This window comes from Octodon degus, unplaced genomic scaffold, assembly GCF_000260255.1.
Source record: "Octodon degus isolate 3935 unplaced genomic scaffold, OctDeg1.0 scaffold00046, whole genome shotgun sequence".
Taxonomy (NCBI): Eukaryota; Metazoa; Chordata; class Mammalia; order Rodentia; family Octodontidae; genus Octodon; species Octodon degus.
In genome coordinates, this window is record NW_004524622.1 from 3,499,910 (window position 1) to 3,509,417 (window position 9,508).

Here is a 9,508-nt window from a genome sequence, read left to right on the forward strand (position 1 = left end):
ATGCCTCCACACCCAGTTTCCATCACCATCTCAGTGTGCTCCAGGGGCAGGGCTGGCATGGTATGCCAGGAATCGAACTCCAGGCACTGCATTCTGCTGAAGCAGGTGCTTTCATCTGCTGAGCTATCTGGCCGACTCTTCCATCCATTTCTTAATACCCAGATGCTCATAGCATCTCCACAGGAAATCACTGTTCCCAGGATCCTTCACAATGCATCTATGTGTATTTTCTTCTCTTTTTAAGAAGAGGAATGAGACAGCACTCTACCACTGCTTCATTTCATGTTACTTTCATTTAACAATGTATTAGGGGCATATGTTCATCTCAGTCCTTAGAGAACTTTACCTAGCTGTATACAGTTTTACCTTTTTCTACTACATACAGATAAAACTATTTAGTAGAAAACTGATTTTGGTTGTTCTAATCTTTTACTATTGTAGATATAGTTGCAACAAAAAGCCAGGTACATGTAATTTTGTACACACAACTAATATTTCTACCAGCAATAACTGTTCTCTATTTTTCCCAAGATATTGTATTAATCAAATTTTGATGTATTCTATTGTATGCTTATCTTCATAGGAACAAGAACGAATTTGAAAATATTGATAAGATATGCATTTACCTTATTCTGACTCATTGTTTTGTCTGTGATGTTTTCCTATTTTCTATTTTCCTCAGCCATTAACTTAGAAACGTTCCAAAGGAACCTTGTTTACATGACTGAAATGAGTTCAGGGCAGAGCTGGGAGGAAAACCCCCAGTACAAGCTTTCAAGTGGACAAGGGCAGGTGGCTGGAAGGAGAAAGGCCCCTCTTGCTTGAAAAGCTGTTCTGGCCTGTGAGCGAGTGCCCAAGAATGAATGCCTCCAAGAAGAATGCACACATTTTTATCTCAACAACGATACAAAGTAAAAAACAGAGTTAGTTTTTCATGCATTCTTTTCCTGACTATGTACTAACAGAAGCCAATCTGAAAATTATAAACAAAAGATAGTTTTAAAAGGGAGTGCTGCTGTGTGCACATGCACATAGAAAGTCTAGCCTGGAAGGATCAGGGCTAGGCAGCTCAATTTCTTTTTCCATGAATCTGCAATGAATGCAATTTTTATTTATCTTTTAATGTATTTTGTGCAGGGTCTCACTATGCAGCTTGGACTCGTAGTGATCCTCCTGATTTCAGCCTCCCCATCCCTGGGATTACAGGTGCTCAATATCACGCCCAGACTTGGTGGCCAGCTGAGCACACCTTGGGGTATGGGGCTGGAGTGACACGTGCTGCCAGGGATCGAACTCTGTCCCTGAGCTTGCCTAGGCTGGCACTTGGTCTGCTGAGCTATCTTGGCAGCACTAATTTTTTTTGTTTGCTTTTTTGTTGTTGTTGCTGTTCCAGGGATTGAACTCAGGACCTTGCACTTGCCAGGCAGGTGCTTATGTTGCTGAGCTATCTTCCCTGCTTGAAGTACAATTTTTTTTTTGTATTTTAATACAGGGTCTACAGGGTCTATGGGGTCTACGGGGTCATACTATATAGATTGGACTCTTAGTCATTCTCCTGTTTTCAGCCTCCCAAGCACTGGGATTACAGGCATGCACCACCACGCCCAGTCTCAATCACCACCTCAACTGGCACGGCAAGAGGGGGATTGAACTCCGGCCACTATGTTCTGCCTAAGCAGGTGCTTTTGTCTGTAGAGCTATCTGGCCAGCCCTGAAGTACAATTTTTATGTGTGTTCCTTAGCTCTAACTATGCAAATAGCTACAAAAAATAAAACATATGGTTTGCTTTTGATGTTTTTGAGACAGGGTTTCTCTCTGTAACACAAGTTAGGTTTCAACTCTGTATATAGACCAGGCCAGTGTCCAATTCTTGATTTTCATGATTCAGCCTTCTGAGTGGTAGGATTATTACAATACCTTGTTGAGAGCACCCAATTTGTGAGAACAATATTTTTAAATCTATGGGAAACTTTATACTCTCACATAGCAAAATGCTTCTTCAGTGAACGTCTACAAAAGAAAATTAAGCCTATTTCATATCTTATCAAATTTCAACTGTAGCTATGCATAATGATGTGACCTCGCCATGTGCAAACTGTTACAGGATACTAGGAATCCCAAGGCTGAAGTTCTCAGTATTCTTTGTGAACACCATTTTTAGATTAAAGCTTCTGAAAATGAGGATGAGAGGTCTTAGGAGTTAAGATGAGCTAGGAGACAAAGGTTGGAGCTGGCGTGCCGGCCATCTCTCCTGACAGCAAGACTGTGCAGATATTTTCTTAGTCCTTATTTTCTTTACATTTAACTTGCTTGTTATTCAGTTTAACAATGTTCCTTCATAATTTTTCCTTCTTAAAACTAATTTTTCTTTTTTTTGAAGATTAAAAAAGTTCATAGTTATCCCTCTATTACTTTATTCTCCCTCCTCAAGCTTTTTAACTGCATGCAGAATTATAAAATTCACTTATGCTATGCTAGGAAAATTATATTTCCTACAATCTACTTATTAGTGGGAAATTATGTTTTAGTTATATTTGCTTTAAAAGTTGGTATCACTAACTTTTTGAGTTAGTTTTTCATCACAGTGACCAGATACCCAGGGTAAGTCAGCTTTAGAGAAGAGAGATTCAGTTTGGCTCCTAGTTTCAGAGTTTCCAATCCATGGGCATTGGCTCTAAGGCTGCAGCTTTGGAGAAGAAGGATCTGAGGGAGGAAAGCTTTTCTTTTTGCAGCCAGGAAGCAGATGGAGAAGGTGCCCAAGAGGAAGGGGCTGATGACAAGACACTATCCCCAAGTCACACCCTGATTCCATGTTCCTCAAGTGAAGTCCATCGACTATTTTCCATTACCTCCCAATGGTGCCATCAAATTATGACTTCATTGGTGAAGTTTAGAAACATTATGATAAATAGAGTTTTTCAAAAACCCACCGCAGAATCTATGAGCCTTTGGAGGGCATTTCTGATCCAAACCACACACTTCACACCTGACACCCTCCCCAAGTTTCATGTCCATCTCATACACAAAATGCATTGAGTCCATCTCCAAAAATCCCCCAAGTCTCAAAGTTTCTCAGTTGCTCAAAGGTTTCTGTATTGCTCAAAAGTCTAAATCCAAAGTCTTCTCTGAGGCTCAAGGCAAGCTCTTACCAGCAAGCCTCTTTAAAAACCAAATTAAGTTACATATTTCCCACGTACAATGGTGAAAGAGCCTCCATTTTTCCCCAAAGGGAGAAATAGGAAAATAGCAAGGAAGAATCAGGTCAAAATGAGACTTTAATCCAGCAAGACAAACAGCTCCTGTGGCTCCATACCTGGCCTCCAGGTACGGGGTGTCAAGGCCTGAACTCTGAACAACTTGGGGAGCCCCAAGCCATGGCCTTCCCTAGCAGCCAACCTGGTTTTCCCTTCGCCTGGCTCTGCTCACTGCTTGTCACTTTCATCAGTGGATGTCCCATGTGTCTAGTGTGTGTAACTTCCAGAGATCCCCACTGCAGCTTTGAATTCACTCTGCAACTTCATGCTTCATCCTCTCCAAAGATGCCTGCAGAGACTGATTCTGTCACTCACTGCCTGCTTCCCAGCCCTGTCTTCAAAATCTGGGTGGAAAGCTCTGACTCTAGACCTCTGTTATTCTGCATGCCCACACAATCAGAATTATGGAGAAGTCATGAAAGCCTCTCTTCAGCTGAAGCAGTGGCCAGTTCTCCTGGGATCATGGCTACAGTGGCCTTTCAGCACCTGGTGATTGAGCATTGTGAAATGAATCTTGGGAAAGCAACTTCCCAGAAGGCCATGTGGGAGGAAGATTCCCTGGTTCTTTGTTCTCTAACCAAAGCCTTTCCAACAATGTCACACCTCTAAACACTTGGTGATGGGTGAGTTCTAGCCAGTTCCTGAGATGCATTTGGGCATCTAAACTATTGACCCAGTGGAATCTACTTTTCTCCATTTCAATGTCACCAATCTCTTCAGCAATAACATTTTTGTTTCTGACTTTATATGTACTTCTTTTCTGGACAAAATTTAAGTTTTCCAAATCTTTATGCTTTGATTTTTCCTCCCAATTTTTACTGCACATCTGGGCAAAAGCTGCTAACAATGCCCACACCACTGCCTGTGTGCTCTGCTGCCTTGAAATTTTCTGTACCACAATGATTAGCCTGTTTGTTTTAAAACTTAACCTCACACCAAATTTTAATGCATGGGGAAAATGTACACCAATTATTTGCCAGAAAAATATGACAGCTTGCAAGAGAGTCCTCATTTCCATCTGAATCCTCATGAACATGGTCTTACCATCTGTACTCTTGTCAGCGTTGTCATCTTCTGAACCCAGATTAAAATCATTAAGATCTGCTTGCTACTTTCTATGTCCTATTCTAGTCTGTTTCTCCAAACATTTTCACCTTCATCCCACTAGCTATTGCAAAGGGCTCAGAAGCACGTTGTTGGTATTGTCATAGTAATGATCCCACTTCTCAGTGCCAATTTTCTGTTTCATGTTTTGGATGCTGTGAATAAATGCCTAGTATAAATCACCTTTAATGAGGGAATAAGTTTGGTAGATAACTTCTGGAATTTTAGTCCATGACCAATCAATTGGCTCCAAGGCATAAGTCTCATAGTAGAAAGAGATAGAGAGGAAGTTACTCTTTTCATAGCATCCAGGAAGCAGACAGGCACAGAGCCCAAGAGGAAGGGGCTGGGAGCAGGATGTAGCTCCCATTGTCACGTGACCCACTCACATCTCTGGTGTTTCCCTCACCTGTCAATAATGTCATTGAGTTATGAACCTTGCATTGGATTAATCCACTGGATTAAACATGAGGTAGAGCCCTTATAATCTGATCATCTTGCAGTAGCTCTGCTTCTAGACACAGAAGCCTTTTGGGGCACATTTTAAATCTAAATCATAACATTCAGTTATATAGATGAAGGATTCAAAAGCAAAATTATGAAATATTCTTTCATGGCTTAGTTGATGAGACAAGAAGAGGGATATGGGTCACAGAATCGAAGGGTAGAGGTCATGAACCATGCTGTGTGCCAGCCCTCTCTGCTTCCTGCTAATCCTGTTTTCCTGGACAGGGTCACTTGTTTTCTTACAGCTTCATTGATGCTGCAGATTTTTCTAAGGATTGACTGTGGTTCCTAATAGCTCCTCACTGGGTGACATTCTTTTATTCAAGCTTCATTTTTTTTTCCCAGACTATTTCAGAGTGTGCCTTTTTTCTTTCTTTGATTTATACCAGTTGTCACTGAGATGCTCCTTTTCTATATCCACATGATTCCTTGAGGATCAGAAGCTGTGCTGCTTTTGCTATACTTAATCAGCATAGAAATGTTTTCTAGTGTTGAACACTTGTGAAACTGCAGTTCATATTCCTCAGATATAAAAAGTGTCCATTGCTCCACACTTCAACTGCCTTATCCTGCATGACAACAACATGGCTCTGGGCCTCTGCTTTTGGTAGCTTCATGTCTTACAGGACTCAGCACCCCTTTATGTCTAGGATCTCTAGAACTTCTCCGAGAGGAACACTTCTGTTTCTTCAAATACATACTTCTTGCTTTTCTGCTGTAGGATATCATGAATAATTATAGTGACTTTTACATGCAAGTGGCTTTTTGATCTCTCTACCTCTATTAAACTTTTTTTTAGTACCTGAGATTGAATTCAGGACTCTGCACTTGCCAGGCAGGCACTTGTTCTACTGAGCTATCTCCCCAGTCCATACCTCAATTAAACTTAATTTCAACAAATTCTTAATTAATTCTCATCTATTCTCAATTATTTTCCAGATTGTTTAGCTATCTTGCTCTTCATATTCCAACATGCAGGGTAGAATTCCTCACACCACCCCCAAAAAACAAACCAAAAATTCTCATGTTTTTTAATTCTCATCTTCAACCCTGATTTGTAACAGTATATTGGTAGGTATTCTCAACTTTACCTCTGCAATATTAATCTCCACTGTTTCTTACCATTCTGCTTAAAGCAACCATATGTTCTTGTCTTTTTTTTTTTTTTGGCAGAACCGGGGATTGAACTCAGACCCATGTGTTCCTAGACAAGTGCTTATTCTACTGAGCCATCTCCCTGGCCCTCCATATTTTTGTCTTTTTACTGTTTTCTTTTCCCTAGCTGTCCTCGTATGACATAAATTAAATCACAGTTCTTCCCTCCATGAAATCCTTCAGGCTTTTCACACACAGGGAAAATAGCCTATATGACCATGACAGACTTAACCCCAATTGTCTTGTTGATACTTTCTTTGTCTTCATATTTAGTCTCTTAGTCCCCTGTCCAATTATGACTCAAAGTCACCAAGCTTTTCGGGATCTTCAGACATATTAGCTCATCCTTGGCAGGACCCTTTCACTAGCTGCTCCCTTCTCTGAGAAGTCAACTGCCTGCACTTGACAAGAGTAATTAGTACAAGTTTCATAGTGGAGATTTTTAGGTCTTCTGTTTACAGTACCATGTCATCTCCAAATAATGATAATTTCACTTGTTCCTTTCCAGTCATTATTCCTTTTATTTCTTTCTCTTGTCTAATTGCTCTGGCTAATGTTTCCAGAGCTATATTGAACAGGAGTGGTGACAATGGGCATCATTGTCTTGTTCCTGATTTTAAAGTGAAGGCCTTCAATTTTTGTCCATTTAGTATGATGTTGATTTGTGCTAGATTTTTTTTTTAATGTATTGGTACAGGGTCTCATTATGCCACTCAGACTCATAGTGACCCTCCTGTCTTCAGTCTCCCTAGTGCTGGGATTATTATCAACATGCCCGGTCTCAATGGCTGGCTCAGCCCGCCTCGGAGCAGGGCCAGCATGGTGTATGGTACCTGGATTGGACCCTGGTTCCTGCACTTGCCTAAACAGGCACTTAGTCTCCTGAGCTATTTTGCTGGCCCTTATGCTAGATGATTTTTATCAGATTGAGGTAAAGACCACCTATTACAATTTTCTATAGGGATTTTATCATCAATGAGTCTTGGACTTTGTCAAAAGCTCTTTCTGCATCTATTGAGATGATCATGTGAATTTGTCTTTGCCTCTGCCAATGTGGTATATTATATATTTAGGGATTTGAATGCATGAAGCCATCCTTACATCCCTGGGATGAATCCAACTGGATCATAATGTATAATCTTCTTGATAATTTGCTGCATTCAATGTGCTAGTATTTTATTGAGGATGCTTTCATCTATGTTCATGAGGGAGACTGGTCTGTAGTTCTCTGTGTTGGTTGGTTTCTTTTCTGGTTTTGCTATCAGAGTAATACTTGCCTCTCTGAAGAAGTTCAGAAGAATTGCTTACCTTTCAGTTTCATTAAAGACTTTGAGAAGAGTTGGCAGAGGTCCTCTCTAAATTTCTTGTGGAATTCAGCTGTCAGTCCATCAGGACCTGGACTTTACTTTATTGGAAGCATTTTGATTGCATTTTCAATTTATTGGCTGATATTGGGTTATTAAGAATTTGTATATCTTCTTGATTTATCTTTGGCAATTTGTGCATATTTAGGATTCTATCTATTTCTTCTATGTTTTCCATTCTGTGCAAATAAGGATTTTGGAATTAGGTATTGATGATCTTTTGTATTTCCACAAGGTCTACAGTGATTTCACCCTTTTCACTCCTGATTGCATGAATTTGAATTTCTTTCTTTCTTTTTTGATAAGGTTGACTAGGCATTTATCAATTTTATTTATTCTTTCAAAGAACCAACTCTTTGACTCATTAATTTTATACTGTTTTCTTCTCTATTGCATTTATTTCTGCTGTGATCTTTATAATTTCCTGTCTTCTTTGAGCTATGGGCTTGACTTATTCTTCTTTTTCTAGTAGCTTTAGGTGCAGCATAACATTGTTTACTTGGGCTCATTCAGTTTTCCTGATGTGAGAATTCATTGCTATAAATTTCCCTCTTAAAACAGCTTTCATTGCATCCTTCATGTTCTGGTAAGTTGTATCTGGATTTTTGTTTGATTGTAAATATTGTTTAATTTCTTCTTTAATTTCATCTGTGACCCATTTATTTCTCAGGAGGGTACTTTTTAGTTTACATATGTTTATAGAGCTTTTGCTGTTTGTTTTGTCAATAGTTTCCAGTTTCATTGCACTATGGTACAGAAGTATACATGGGAAACTTTTGATTATTTTCATTTACTTAAGTATGCTCTATGTGCTAGCAGATAGTCTATTTTGGAGACCATCTCATGTAAAGCTGAGAAGAATGTGTATTCTGATGCTGTTGAGTAGAATGCTCTGTAAAGTTCTATTAAGTCTATTTCTTCACAAGTTTGGTTTAGTTGTGTTATTTGTCTGCTCATTTTTGCATAGTTGATCTAACTCTTTGTGTCAAGGGGTGTTAAAGTCTCCCAGTACAAATATGTTATTGCTTATTAAGGTTTTCATGTATGTTAAAATTTGTTTTATAGGGCTGGGGAGATAGCTCAGTGGTCTAAGCACCTGTCTGGCAAGTGCAAAGACCTGTGTTCAGTCCTTGGTACCAGGACTGCCTCTTGCCAAGCTGGCCATTGAAACCGGGTATGGTGGCACATGCCTGTCATCCTAACACTGGGGTGGTTGAGACAGGAGGCTGACTATGAATCTCAGCTGTGTAGCACAACCCTGTACCAATTAATTAATTAATTAATTAAAAAATAAATTTGTCTTACATAGTTGGGTGCTCTTACATTGAGTGCATATATGTTTATAACTGATATCTCTTCCTCTTGTGGTTTTCCATTAACAAGTATGTAGTGATCTTTTCTGTCTCTTAACCACACTTGGTTTGAAGTTGACATTGTCAGCAACCTACATAACTATCCCTGCTTTTTTCTGGGTTCTTGTAGCATGGGAACTGTTTTCAATCCTTTAGCATTCAGTCTATTAATTTCTTTTTGAGTTAAATTTATTTCATCTATGCAGCACATTTTTGGATTTTGTTTCCTGATCCATTCTGGCAGTTTGCTTTTTTTTGACTGGTGAATTGAGGCCATATATTTTGATGGTTGTGACTGACAAGTATTGGCTTATCATTGTCACATTATTTTCCTACTGTAGGAAACAATTGCCTACTTTTCCCTATTGCTTAATTACTTACTCTGCTTGGTGCTTCTCTTCTGTGGTTGTTCTTGAAGTTATTTGTCTTGGTCTCTTTCTAAAATATGTCAATTCTTTTTTGTAGGGTTGGCTTGGTTGTTATCAGTTTTTTCAGTTGTTCTTTGTCATGGAAGTATCTTATCTTACCTTTAAATTTGATAGAAAGCTTTCCAGGGAACATCATTGTGGGTTGGAAGTTGTTCTCTTTCAGCACATAAAATATCTCATTCAAAGCTCTTTTTGATTTAATGGTCTGTGTTGAGAAATCTGCCATGATTCTGATGGGCTTTCCATTATAGGTGATCTGTTTTCTTCTTCTTCTTCTTCTTCTTCTTCTTCTTCTTCTTCTTCTTCTTCTTCTTCTTCTTCTTCTTCTTCTTCTTCTTCTTCT